We start from the raw sequence: 13903 nt of genomic DNA, 5'->3' as shown, positions 1-13903 counted from the left end.
AATTGCTTCATGATAAGACTTCTAGATCCAATTCTAGATAAGCTTAATTGATTGGAGATAAATATCCATTAAGCTACTTAGCTGGAGAAATATGCTAAGTTAAGAAAAACATAAAAGCCTTGTGGGAGAGAAAGACAAACTTTTATCAGGAAAAGCCTCACCAGAGATAAAGACGAGCTTTTCTAGGAAAATCCTAGGGAAATGGACTAAAAATATCCATAAAAGAAATATGTCGCTAATGGAAACCATATCATGAAAGAGGGTATTAAATACCCGTTGAAGAGATCAGCAAGAGGTAGTTGGTCCATGGCAAGAACTGTCAGCTCAGGGGTGAACTGGAGGAAGCCGGTTCTAGGTTGGGTGGTGGTGCTCAGTTTTCCAGGTGACATTATTTCCATTTCTCTTGTTGGATTCCATTGCATGGAATGTACTGTATGTTGTTCCTTACCATGCATATTGTCGAATTCTCTTAGCATATATGTATAGTTGCATGCATGATCCTTGTGTAGGACGATGATTGAATAATGATGCATGAGACAACTAGTGATGATGAATAAATATGTTTTTAAGGTTGCATCTTACAGTCAGTGGTTTAGGTTATTCATGCTAGGCCTTTTGCACCATGAATTGAATCCACTAAAGGTCGTATTAACTATTTATTCACTATGATTGGCATTGCATAAGATATATGTCAGTGATGCTTTTGACTATGACAATAGGACTATGGACATGATAGCTATAGTGTATTTATGACATTGTCTCCATTAATGTTTGTGTTGAATCCTGAAAGGAAGGAAAATCGAGTGCATGATCTTGAATGATCATTATCGATTCTTCCCTTTGCGATGTGATATATAGAATTACATGTGTTAACTTGGTTTATGAGATGACTATATAGATGCATGGGACAACTATTGCATATAATCCAAGCTAAATTTAGCGAAGGAGCATAATATGTTGTGTTTAATATTGTGTAAAGGAGGTATCTGCCAATAGTATGTGGTTTTTAATATGGTGTCAAGGAGGTATGTGAAAAATGGTATTAGAGCTCTAAGTTTAAGAATTTTGGCCTATGGGCCAATCCACCTCTATAAGATATAAATGAGTTGTTATTTTATGTTCCAATGAGCTCTAGAGTAGTGACTTGAGATATTAGAATTCATAAGGTTTGAAGCTGGATCTGAAAAATGATTTATTGGGGGGTTTTTCAATCCGAAGGTAATTTTGAACTGAGGTTGTAAAAGTTATGTATTTTGAAAAGTAGTTCGATGTATATATGACAATTATATATCATGATTAAGGTTTCAATCCTGCATGTTGTAACAAATATTCTTACGGATGTGTTTGTCTCCTACATATTCGACCAAGTGTTGTTCCTCAACAATATGCAACCAAAAGTCCTCTCATCGAGTATTTGAAATCAATAATTTTCAATAGACAAATTCCAAGTCCTTTCGATCCATGTCAAATGCAACGATTTATGGATCTAAGGTGTAAACTCCTCTCTCGGGGTAGTTGAGCTTCAACTCATATAGAATCTCAAGGCATGGGATTCTCCTCCTTAGGCAACTCCCTTGTCTTTATGGTTCGTATTACTTTAAAAAGAAATCAAAATTCCTAATATTAATATATTGAATTCCTATGCTATTTCCTTCCTCCAGATATAGTATGTACATAGTAATGTGAAGTGTTGATGTCGAACATAGTAAAGAAATCTAGTAATTGGAACCTAAAGGTTCACATTGTTGATCCAGTAGATATATATATATATATATATATATATATATATATATATATATATATATATATATATATATATATATATATATATATATATATATATATCGATCGATAGAGAGAGAGAGAGAGAGGGATAGAATACATATTTTAATGACCATTACAGTGAGTTTTAGAACAAATTACTATATGCGTGAAGCACTAAAGAATAGTGTGGGTTGAGAAAATAATTTAGATGTTTAAACAAGCACGGTGATTGGAGTATTCCACAAAGACCATATGTTATATAGTTCCGATATGATTATCTCATGGGGTATGAATATTATAGTTACAGTCCTTTAAAAGGTGAACAACTAAATAAGCTATAGATATATATATGTAAGGGAAATAGGTGAATATATGCTAATATAATTGTAGTATTAACATTTAACATAAAAATTAGAATATAAAGGGAACACTTTACTAATCACCTGAATGATATTAATCGCATATAAAATGAAATTGTGTACATGAAGTAATCTTTGTGTGACTGTGATTGACATATAAAGACCATGCTGACGATAAGAAAAATGATGTAAATTCCATGAAGTGATCTTTATTAGAATGGTGGAACATATGGTATCAATATGAACATTCTGGGAAATATAGTCAATATAGAAGAAGAGAGGAGAAAAAAAATAATAAAAAAATCACCTCGGCGTCATCGAATGCCAGAAGAATATTTGTGTTCCTACAGTTACCTCCCCAACAACGTTGTGCGCTGCCAGCCTTGAACCTATTACCCCACCTCAGGCATTGGCTTAGCCTAATCCATAAAGATTTGTGTTTCTCAGAACAATTCCAACAATGGTGGAGGCAGTGTGTGTCCCGTGGCTATTTGAGTCCCCTGGAGACACAAACTCATTCGATGAGTCTCCAATACCAGCACATCTGTTATAGAAATTCACTCTTAAATTTTTTTTGGCTACATGTGAAATTAGATGAGGTGGTCTTGCCTATTCCTTTTCATTTTGAGGGAATAAGGCCCAAACTTGTATTCCTCAATGTTTTTTGACTAGTTATATTCTTAATCTCAAAAGCAGAAAGGCTCACTACAAATGCATTTAAACTTCTCCCACAACTATGAAATAATATTTTTTTCCTTTGTGGCATCATATCATGGTGAGTCGTAGCAACAATTTCCTTTCAGTTGTCAATTTTAGGAGGATCATGTTCATGAGAGTGTGACATTTCTATTTCCCTTTAAATACTAGTTTCTTTCACTTACTTTCTTCAGTGAGCTAGATTTTTAGAAAATAAATTAGTGGATATCCATGTTGTCACACCACGAATGCTTTTGTTTGGACAATCGTCACCCTCATATCCTTAGGTTGGATAGTGTTTATACAAGCTTTATCTCTTCTTCAAGTCACAACACGAGCACCATTAAGTAATAAAAGCTCGATCGATTGAAAGCATAACCACATCTTCCTATTCGGAATTGAAGAAGAAAATTGTTGTAGGACTATTGTTTCCTTCTACAAATCCATAATGACAATTGTTTGCGTGTCTCATCTGCTGATCGAAAGGGTTATGGAATTGCAAGTAATGGCCCTACCTATTTCTGAAATAGCTCATTGTTGTTATCGTCTAGGTTTCATTTAGTGGGATAACATTATCCTCACTTACACATGGATAACACTTATCCTCTTTCTTACTTAACGCTTATCCTATCGATTTGTGGGTTTCAATATATATATTGTTGAAAGGGACATATCTGTCTGCATTCAAATATGAATGGGGTAAAGAGGCCAAGGAAATCGACGAACAATAGTTTTTACTGCCAACAAGTGCAAAGGACCCCATAGTTTTTCCGAGGGGAGTTAGTTTTGTTAATTACAACAAAAACGTGTCCTTGAATCTGAGTAAGACGATAAGAAGTTATCTATTTCATCATAGCCATTTCGAGCAGATATCTATGTAGTTGAATTTTCTTCATGCATAGGTTGATGATGAAAATATGTGTCCATTTAGAGAGATAAAGATAGTTCCTGACGTCTAGTGAATGTTCAAAGAAAGAGTTGGAATGAATCCTATAGGTATTAACATAGGAATGATGTGCTATTGTGAATGGACATAGATTGAAATGTCAGATCCAGGTTGTTCATATGTGCAATTTTTCTTGCTACATTAATACCAGATCTTTTCCATTGAGTATGGTTTTGTTGTGTTATGTATGACTAACAGTGTGTTGTGTAGGGGCTACTTATCAACTATAGAGATTATAATTTCTATAGATTTTTTCATGGGTTGAGTTTAATGCATGTCGTATATGTCTAAACTCGAAGTTTGATGTATTTTTTTGAGTGTACAATATTGATTCATTGTTTAGATACTGTTGAGGTCATTTTCTATGATTGTGTGTTGATGTGTTATTTTTATAAGTAGATTGGTTTCTATGAGCTAATGTGATTATGGTTAAATTGGTTAAATAGAATAGATGCATGGTGTGGTTCCTTAATTCCGAGAGAGTGGAAGTTCAAAATATCTATGCTTGTTAAGGTAAGAGTATTACTAGTTTCAATTTTATTAAATGTTAATTTACTAAAATACTTCATTATAATTTCCTTGACGGCAAGAATGTTGTTTCAGCTTATTCGGTATAGAGCGGTCATCACGTAAAAACAAGAGTAAATGACGTGTGTGCAATTGCAGTATAAACGAGCTAAAGAGAGGTGGGTGTACAATTTTCTATGAGATAATTTTTTTTTATACATCTCATAAGAATATAAATACTTGTTCTTCAAAATTAATTTACATTATGCTTGAAGGATGCATGTTTAGCCTTCTCATTGCATACACTGAGTGGATATTTCTAAACTCATGTTGTGATTGATATCTATGTTTACATATATGTATGACTTGCATGTAGGGCTCATTGCATGGTTATAATGAGATGCATTGATATGTTTACATGCATGGATGGATCAAAATTCTCACAATTAAACTCAGTAAAAATTAAAAGTTATCTGATTAAGATGTTAGATATTCATAATCAAGCTTAACAAATGAAAAAAGTTGGAGAATCAGAATATATTAGAGACTCAAAATATGTGGGGTATTGGATTCTTGAAAGATAGAATAAATTTCAAGTATTAAACTATATCTATCCTATAATTCATTAATTAAATTAAGTTTCACTTATAATAAATTTCTCAAAGTCTTTGGATAGCTATAGTAGCAATGTGGGGAGGAGAAACCCTGAAAGGATACATTGAAACAAATATTTTTGCAATGATGAATTATGGTGGATTAAAGAGTAATGCAAGGAAATATCAAACCACTAACATGTTGATTATTTAATAAGTAGAAAAGGTCAAACCTCAATTGGTTACTTGTTATTGTGCGTACTTATCGAATGATGTGAATATTAAACTTCTACATCTTATATGTGTGAAAGTTTTTAAAAACTTCAAGTATTGTTGAATGCTCTTGTGAGGGAACATAAAATCTATACCATGACACTTGCAGGGTTTTAAATGTTCATAGTAGAGTAGGAGAAACAAACAACTTTGTAATAATTGTAAAGTATGGTTGTTGCATCAAAAGTGGGATGTTATACCCACAATATTAAGATAAAATAGCACACAGCAATATATTCTATATTTTTTGAATGAGGAAATTACACACATATTTATAAAAGCAGTAGTCTTAAGATAGGAATTCTATCTTAGACGTACAGTAGTGTGGTTGAGAGATTCTCTCAACCACACACTAAACTAGGAGAAACTAAATTCCTATTATGTAGGAACAAACTCCTCAAATGGAGAATTACAACCATAGACAAGTAGGAATTAATTATTTCTAACTCCCCCCCTTAATGACTACTTGTCATGATAGTGAAATCCACTAGCATCAGGCTAATTGCATGTACAGAACCTCCAAAACACAATCTGCCTCCCTCAAACAAATCCACAACTTCTCTGATCTGCCTCCTCTCGCAAATTGTCAAATGAAGATGAGGATTCCCGCGGATCCCCTTCTACTCAGAAAATTAAAAAATCATATGAGTCTGAGCCAGGTGTTTTGCAGTCCACCTGCTCAATTGAGCACAAAGCTCTCGTGTACAGTCGCCACAAAGGCATCTCAAGCCACAGAGGCGATTCTGCCACAAAGGCACCTCAACCACAAAAAACTCTATAAATGGTTTCTGGCTCACCACCAACCCTCACTTTACAATGACAAAAGATGGTTTCAGGCTGACCATAAACCATTACAAAGTGGTCATTCCACATTTTGGAGTTTCTGGGTACATACAATGACCATTACAACAATTGGTCTTGCTTATAACATGCTAGGAAGTCTATTCCACAAACCACACTGACTCAAACAAACATCTATTTTGTTGTCCACCATAAACGTTGTCGCTGCTCCTTTACCTCCTCTTTTCAATTGTTCATATCATCTTCAACATTATCTTTGGCATCTGTCTAATAGTTATCTTGGATTTCCATATTCCACACAAGTGATTGGTTAGAGTAGCCAATTCTATCCAAATCACTACACATCATATTGAGTTGGCTAGACTCAATATGTTAATCAATTCCAAGACAATTCTATTATCTATAAACAACATGATATTCTTTACACACAATTGAGAAACATATTTCATTTATCATGACCAAAGATATTTATGATTACCATCAGGAAAGCCTTGAGGAGTCATGGGAGATCCAAGGTTGCCACACCTCATGGGTTGAAGTCAAACTGATCAACCATTGTTGCACACGGCACCAGTCCACGCCATTGCTCCAGTTCTTGGAATACACTTTCCAACAGCTCAAAATCAATTTTATTAGACAAAATGAGAGCTTGTATCACAGAGAGAAAATCCTTCTCGAATGGCATCACCGAAGTCTTCAGACCCTTAATACTTTCTACAATCTCTAAAATGTTGGTTGTGCCGAAGTCACTGTCACTGCTGTAACAACCGCCATCTTGCCCAGAGCTTCCATTCTCCATGAAATCTTGCACCATAGCAGCTAAATCATGCTCGCTCTCATAGCTTCCCTTATCGCCAGAACTCAGAGAATAATTTGCAGCAAGATGCCGTAGGGATTGGAGGCCGCCAGGATGAATGACAGCCTCCCTTGACTATGTCAAAGCTTCTGTAAGGTTACTTTTGCTCTTAATGTAGGACTCGCCTCTACCTTCCAACATACTAGGTCCATCAGGCCCCAGTTTTGATATACCAGGCATTACTCGGAATATACAGGTAATGCACCAGCTCTTATATAAGAGGCGCTTCTAGCCCAGCCGTAACAAAGAAGAGCCTAACTGTAACAGATAAGTTTTGTTTTAGCAAACCTTCAACACGACCTTAAGGTAAAATCTTAAAATAGTCTCAAAAGAAATAAGAACAAAATTCCTTAGGGCCACGGTTCGAAGGCGATCCAGCGAAATATTCGAATCGCCTATCCATTGCTGAAGCTAATCCATTTCTGAAAATATCCACGCTAGATTTTCCACACCACGGGTAATCACAAATTCAAGCAATTAGAAGAGGTGCAATATACCTCATCACCGATCCCTGATCTGCCACTCTACTCGAGCAATCAATGTCTACCCAAAACAAAAACACGCCGGCGATATACCGAGATTTTTTTAGTCGTGCTGAGGGAGGACAAGAAAAACAATCACCCACAAAGACTACCCAATTCAATGGGCTATTGCTATTCCAATTTAACGGATCCATTCGCAGGAACAAGCCACAACTCAAACGAGTTGCTGCTCCATGCTCACCGCACCACTTAGGCCTTGATGCCACCAGCCACCACACAGATCCACGATCGATCCACTATAGCCTTTATACACAGACGATTGAGGCGTAAACACTCTTTGGCTTGACCCTGGGAAGTTAAACCAATGCTCCCATTATAGAGATCCAAGGCAGACAGCGACTCCACAACACTATAAACACAACAACACCAACGCTGTACGTAGACACAATCATTGCTGCTCCACAAATTCATATCTGTAGACACGAAACGTTAATGGGAAGACTCCCCTTCGACAAGAATAGCCTGATACTCCACAGACTCACCAGAAACGCTGCGAACCCTCCTTAGAATCTCAGGTAGCGGCTCGCGGCTCTTGACTCTCTCACTCCAGCTCTGGAGCTCCATGAATTCAACGCTTAACCATGGTTGAATAATGATGAAATCCCTGTTAATGATGTTGGGCCGCACCATAAAAGTCCATGACTGCACATTTCTCTCTAGGAAAGATCTGGTCAATGACAATGGCCACACAAACTCTCTGCAATCTCCGGCTTGAAGCTCCCAGGTAGCTTCCCCCCATAATTCAGCAGAGAGATTGGCCTCATAGTGCCCTTCCTCGTCGGCCATGGCAGATCCACACAGGTAGAAGATCTCAACACCAGCTTGCCTTCCTTTGCCAAACTTGATCCGGCAATCGAACGCTGGTGAAATCTACAAACAATTCAACAAAAATGGGTAGTATCTGCGACCCTACGAATCTTGAATGTTCGATTCCTTACATTCTTTCTGTAGTCTCCGGACACACATATCGCTTGCGGATTACCACCATAGGATCCTAACATCGATCCCGATCTACCAACAGATCTCCATGCGGTTGGGCAGAAAAAACTTCCGAGGCCAAACAAAAAATTCGGCTCTCAGCCCTTGTCACACCATGCTTTGCCGAAGACAATGCCTTTCCTTGCCACAAGCGGCAGCTCAGCGGAAGTCAGAAAAAGAAAGGCCTTCTGCAAAAGCAGCACAACAATTCAAGTTGCAGCAATCCAAGACCCGTCCTCTTCTCACACGAAAGTGATTCAAGAAGCACCGATGGTCACTCTCCAAAAAGAAGTGGCCTCCTACAGCCTCCTCACACGGTGGACTCAGCGCTACGTGACTACAGACTTGGCACGCCGGCGAAAAAATAAAGAACACGTAAGGCAAGAACTGTATCGGTGCGACTATGGCACTAGATCCACGCTCAATTTCTCTTGAAAATTGCGCTTCCAAAATCTGCTTCCCAGGCACATAGTTCTTCCCAGCTTTCACTGTTTAAGGTTACAGAAAGTCCTCAGACCTTGAATCCACCAGAACCCGGCAGATCAACCTTGATGCGACCTCCTCCAGGCATACGAGATACAATGCCCCAGGGTGGGCGCCAAAGGCCCCAGCAATGAGTCTGAAAGCAACGATCCACAATTCTCCCTCAGGCGGACACGGAGCCACCACGCAGCCACACTTAGCTCCAAGTTGTTAATCTCTTTATTTCCTTAGCCCAAGAGTGGCCAAGCCCTTACAGGCTCTGATACCAAGATAAAATAGCACACAACAATATATTCTATATTTTTTGAATGAGGAAATTACACACATATTTATACAAGCAGTAGTCTTAAGATAGGAATTCTATCTTAGACGTATAGTAGTGTGGTTGAGAGATTCTCTCAACCACACACTAAACTAGGAGAAACTAAATTCCTATTATGTAGGAACAAACTCCTCAAATGGAGAATTACAACCATAGACAAGTAGGAATTAATTATTTCTAACTTATTAATGAGATATTCAATTTGATAACAGGTAGTACATTTGTAAGAAGAATATATATATCATTGAGGAGTGATAATGTTCAAATACTAAATGCCTCAACATAAGAGGAGTAAAGAATATAACCAGCTTAGGAAAAATAAAAGTATATAAATGGAAACTATATAAATCATCAGGTAAGAAGTCCATGACATACTATCAACATTAACATAAGTTGATGGTTAATTAAGTGGGTTCCATCCTAGAATATTTTCTAAAGGTCTTGTTTAAGGATATCTATTCATAAAGGTTCCAAAATCATTAATATCATGAAGGACAGGTCATTGTATGAGACTATGTATTTGTAAAAAATGTCTTTCAACTTAATATTTGATTGGTGCATCTACATGTAATGATGCAATCCATTTTGGAATGTATTTTTTCCTGTTGGGGAAAATTCTATTGAAGGGAACTTAACCTTACCAAGTTATTATATTTAGTAACATATGCATATTTCATTGGACATGCATAGTTTGGACCTACATGTGTCTTTGAGTAAAACAATATCTAAATAATTGTAACTAATATAAATAAGAAGCACAAATTATATGTTCAAATCTAGACTGAACCAGGGTCAGAGTTGTGAAGAGTATGCACACATGCAATACAACTTATTGTATGCATGAAGACATCATACATTAATAATTGTATGACCTTCATAAGTAGGTCAATGGGACTGTCACCCAAAAGTACCAATACATAATGGAAGTGTAAAAGCAACTCCTAAGGCTCGCAAATAATATTGGTAAGACAAAATTAAATACAAGTTCAATGCCACATTCTTGAGTCTACTCAAACTCCAATGTGTCAACTCAAAGAATGCAACCACAAAATTCACAATCTTGATGTGCATACCCATCCAGACATGGATGGAGTTCGACTGATATCTTACAATAGGAATCTTTCCAATCTAAAGCAAGAAAAATATGCTTTCAGTAGAAGGATTGTAGATCTAGAAAAGGTACTTCATATGGGAAGAGACAAGATTAAAATTATCTGTGTGTATATATAAAATTTATATGACAAAAAAAATTATATGGTGGTTCTTATGCACTTGAATTAAAAATAGAGCAATTCAAATGCAACCTAATGACTAGTAAGAAGTACACTAGATTTAGAATATGGCTAATATGAATTAATAAACCAATCTTTAGTGAAGCATAATTTTTCACATTAATACAATTTATGATAATCAAGGGATCTTAGGCTGATAGTAAAATAATGCATGCATCAATTAAAATGGTACATGTAAAAGTTTCTAGACGAGGAAGAAAGAGGATAAAAAATCATACAACAACTAAGACAATGATGGCTAAGTGGCACTGGTAATCGTGATTGTTGTGCAAAAAGATATTGGGTATCTAGAAATTTATTCAAGTAAACGGACAACCCTATAATATGAAATGCATATTTTGTACCACTATCAAACAATCTTGAAGAAGTATGCTACTCAGATTGCATTAATAGTGTTGTTTGGTTCTGAATAGGGCAACATAACAAGTATCACATAAATGACGTGGGGATTCATGTTAATAAATTTGGTAATTGATAAATAAGTTATATTCTTTTGTTTTCGAGGGTGATTTAATGTTTAAGGTGAAGTGTAAACATGTAAATAACCTAGGTTCACACCTTGTGTTATAGACATTTTTGTGCCTTACATCTCTGAGCATGAAATGTCCATAAACCAAGGGATCTAAAGTCCCTAAAAGTGTTGTTCCTGCCCCTAAAGGAACAAGGCCAGCAAACCACAGCTTCTCACAGAAGTTCTCCACCAGAAACTGCTCAGAAACAGTCAAATCAGATCATTTCAGTGGCTCCACTAGCCACCTGCGTTGCAAAGCACCCCAGTACACTAGCTAGGTGCGTTGCAACACACTCAAATGCACTACCAGGGTGCGCTGAGTGGGAAATGACAAATGGCAGTGTCATTCCGCGAGGTGTAAAGACAATGGAAGCTTCCAGAATCTTCCTCCATGACACTTGCCTCACTGAGTTCGACCAGTGATGAGTAAGAGGCTCTCAACCTCCAAGTGGAAGCAAGAACTGACAGAGAGAAAGGACACTAGTCAGATGACAAGCTGACTCATCCTCTCTCCAAACATCTATATATGGATCCCTCATCCCAGAGATCCAGAGGCTGGAATTTTGTACATTGCAGAGAATTGTTGTTGGTTTGAGATTAGTGCATTGGGTGCTTTATGCTTTGAGGGAGGTGAAGAAGGGATTCCTTTGTTGGGAGTTTGATGCTGGATTGGGACTCACTTGGTTGTATCTCCTCCTGAACCTTGTTATTACATCAATAAAACTATTTGAGTTTCTCCTACATGCTTATGTGTCTTTGATGTATGATTGCATTAGTATGTTTAGCTTATATCTAATCCTAAGCTAGTTATGAATATGAATCCATGTCTTTGTGTAGTTTTCCCCTTTTGTGATCTTGCAGGAACTTGGTGAAGCTAGGCAAGCGAGAAAGAAAGTAGCTGGGAGCTATCAAAGAGAAGAGAAACCGGATCAAAGGACTAGCGCAAGACACCGGTTAGTCCATCTCATCTCTCTTCATTCTTAATTCATAAAGAAGAATACAAGAATAGTTGTTTCTGTTTGTTGCTAAGGCACTATCACACCTTATGTGGATAGGGTTGTCCTGAATAAGCACTTTTCCCCACAACAAATTGGCGACTCCGCTGGGGAGATCTGTCTAATTAGTTTATTTGTGTTTCTATTACTGTTTGTTTCATAGATTTACAAGTAGCAATCGAACTGCATCTACCATTTTCAAATGCAAAGTAGACAACTGCTACTTTGATCCACTCACTGGATTTGTCTATGATCTGAATAATGGACTCACAAATGATCTGATAACCCTTTGTGATAGCTCTTAGTCCTCCTTCAAATCATCCCTCTGATTTTACCTTGCTTGTTGCTTTGATTTGGCATAAAACCGTAGATTAAACTGCAAACCGTGACCCAGAACCCGGAGAGAACTCTCGTTTCTGCTTCAGCGCAGGCTCTGTGAAGAGACTCTGCATTTCAACGCAGGTCCCGAGAAGGCTACCTGCGCTACAATTCAGTTTCTCTGTGCAACAGGTGCGCTGATCAGCCTTTGCCCTGTGCAACTGAGGTTCTTTGCTCCGTTTTGTCCAGTTTTGATCTCTGATTTTTGCAGCCTGTGACCAGTGTAGGTACCTATCTGAAAACCCCTTTTCTCTGCCTTAATTCCGCCTCCTTTGTACAAAAAGACTGTAGGTGTTTTTATGTGTTTGTGACATCATTTACAGTTTTCCATTGCAAGAGTGAAATAGTCATACTGTAGCCTTTGATTTTGGTCTTAGGAGAAATTTCATTTGTTGTTGACAGTTGATTATACATTTACTTTGCTTTTGGTTTGAATTTGTCACTTTTAAATGTCTAAACAAGTATTATTTCGAAAATCGTAAAGTGTCGTAATCTCCTCTACCTTTTGATTTCGAAAAGTAAGCTTGTTTGTATTTGTCATTTGAAAGCGAATTCAAAGTTGTACAAAAACTTTCTTTTTAGGCATCAATATTAAGAAAGTGAAAAACAAATACATGCACTTGTGCATTTGCATATTGATAGTTTGTATGGCTTGATTTAGGAAAAGTGCATTTACAGTGTGCTCTTTGCTCTTTGAGAATAGATTGTGTCTTTCTTTTCCCCTTGTAGCTAGGATTTTCATTGTTGAAAAAGAGATAAAGATTTTCTTATCATCTTTTAGATTGCATTTAGGAATTATATCTACATCTCGTGGTAAACCTCAAAAGGCAAAATTCTAAGAAATATCAACTTAAAATAAACTGAATGAATCTAACAACGCTTTGGAACTTAACGCACAACATAGAGGTCTAGGCTAGAGACGTGTTCCGGCATCGTAAAACCTGGTAACTATTGGCCTCACTGATGGTTGGGTGATTCCTCCTGAGAGACGATAAGTGCCAGTACGGATTGTGCTCCCACATACCGTCGAGTATATATTGGGAGACCCCTATAGGCTTAAAACCTTTTATCCATAGGAAGCTATGTCGGCCGCCCTACTGATCGCAATGCACCGAACACAACATTCGGGAAGATTGACTGTCGTACCGTAAAACATATTCTGTAGTTTTGTGATTGGTTTGGCACACCCTCTACCTAGATCTCCAGAGCAGTCCCTTTCGTTCCTTTTCAGACTCCTTATCGGAAAAGGTCCATCTGAGCACTTGTCACTTCAAGCTCATTAAAAATCGAAGGAGACTAGAGTCATCTTTTGTTTTTTCTCGACTCTTTAAAACTGAAAAAATAAGTTGTGTCTAAAGCGTCGTAAAATTTATTTTAAACGGAATACTCATCACCCTTATTCCTACGTTGATCTTTAGGATGAGAAAATGGAGTCTACCAACCAAGGAATTCCCCTTGGTGGAAATCCTAGTCCCTTCTCCTCTTGGGGAGATGTTGGTGCACCCCATATGGCCACATTGTCGCTTCCAGGACTGACAATTGGCTTGCCTGTCTGGCTCTTCTCAACCAATGTCGTTCAGAACACCACTATTCCTGAACAATCGAAT

This window comes from Pinus tabuliformis, chromosome 7 (assembly GCF_031772625.1).
Source record: "Pinus tabuliformis cultivar Carrire ecotype Pingquan chromosome 7, CPIR1, whole genome shotgun sequence".
In the NCBI taxonomy this organism is placed as follows: domain Eukaryota; kingdom Viridiplantae; phylum Streptophyta; class Pinopsida; order Pinales; family Pinaceae; genus Pinus; species Pinus tabuliformis.
Note: the sequence above shows the minus strand (reverse complement) of the source record.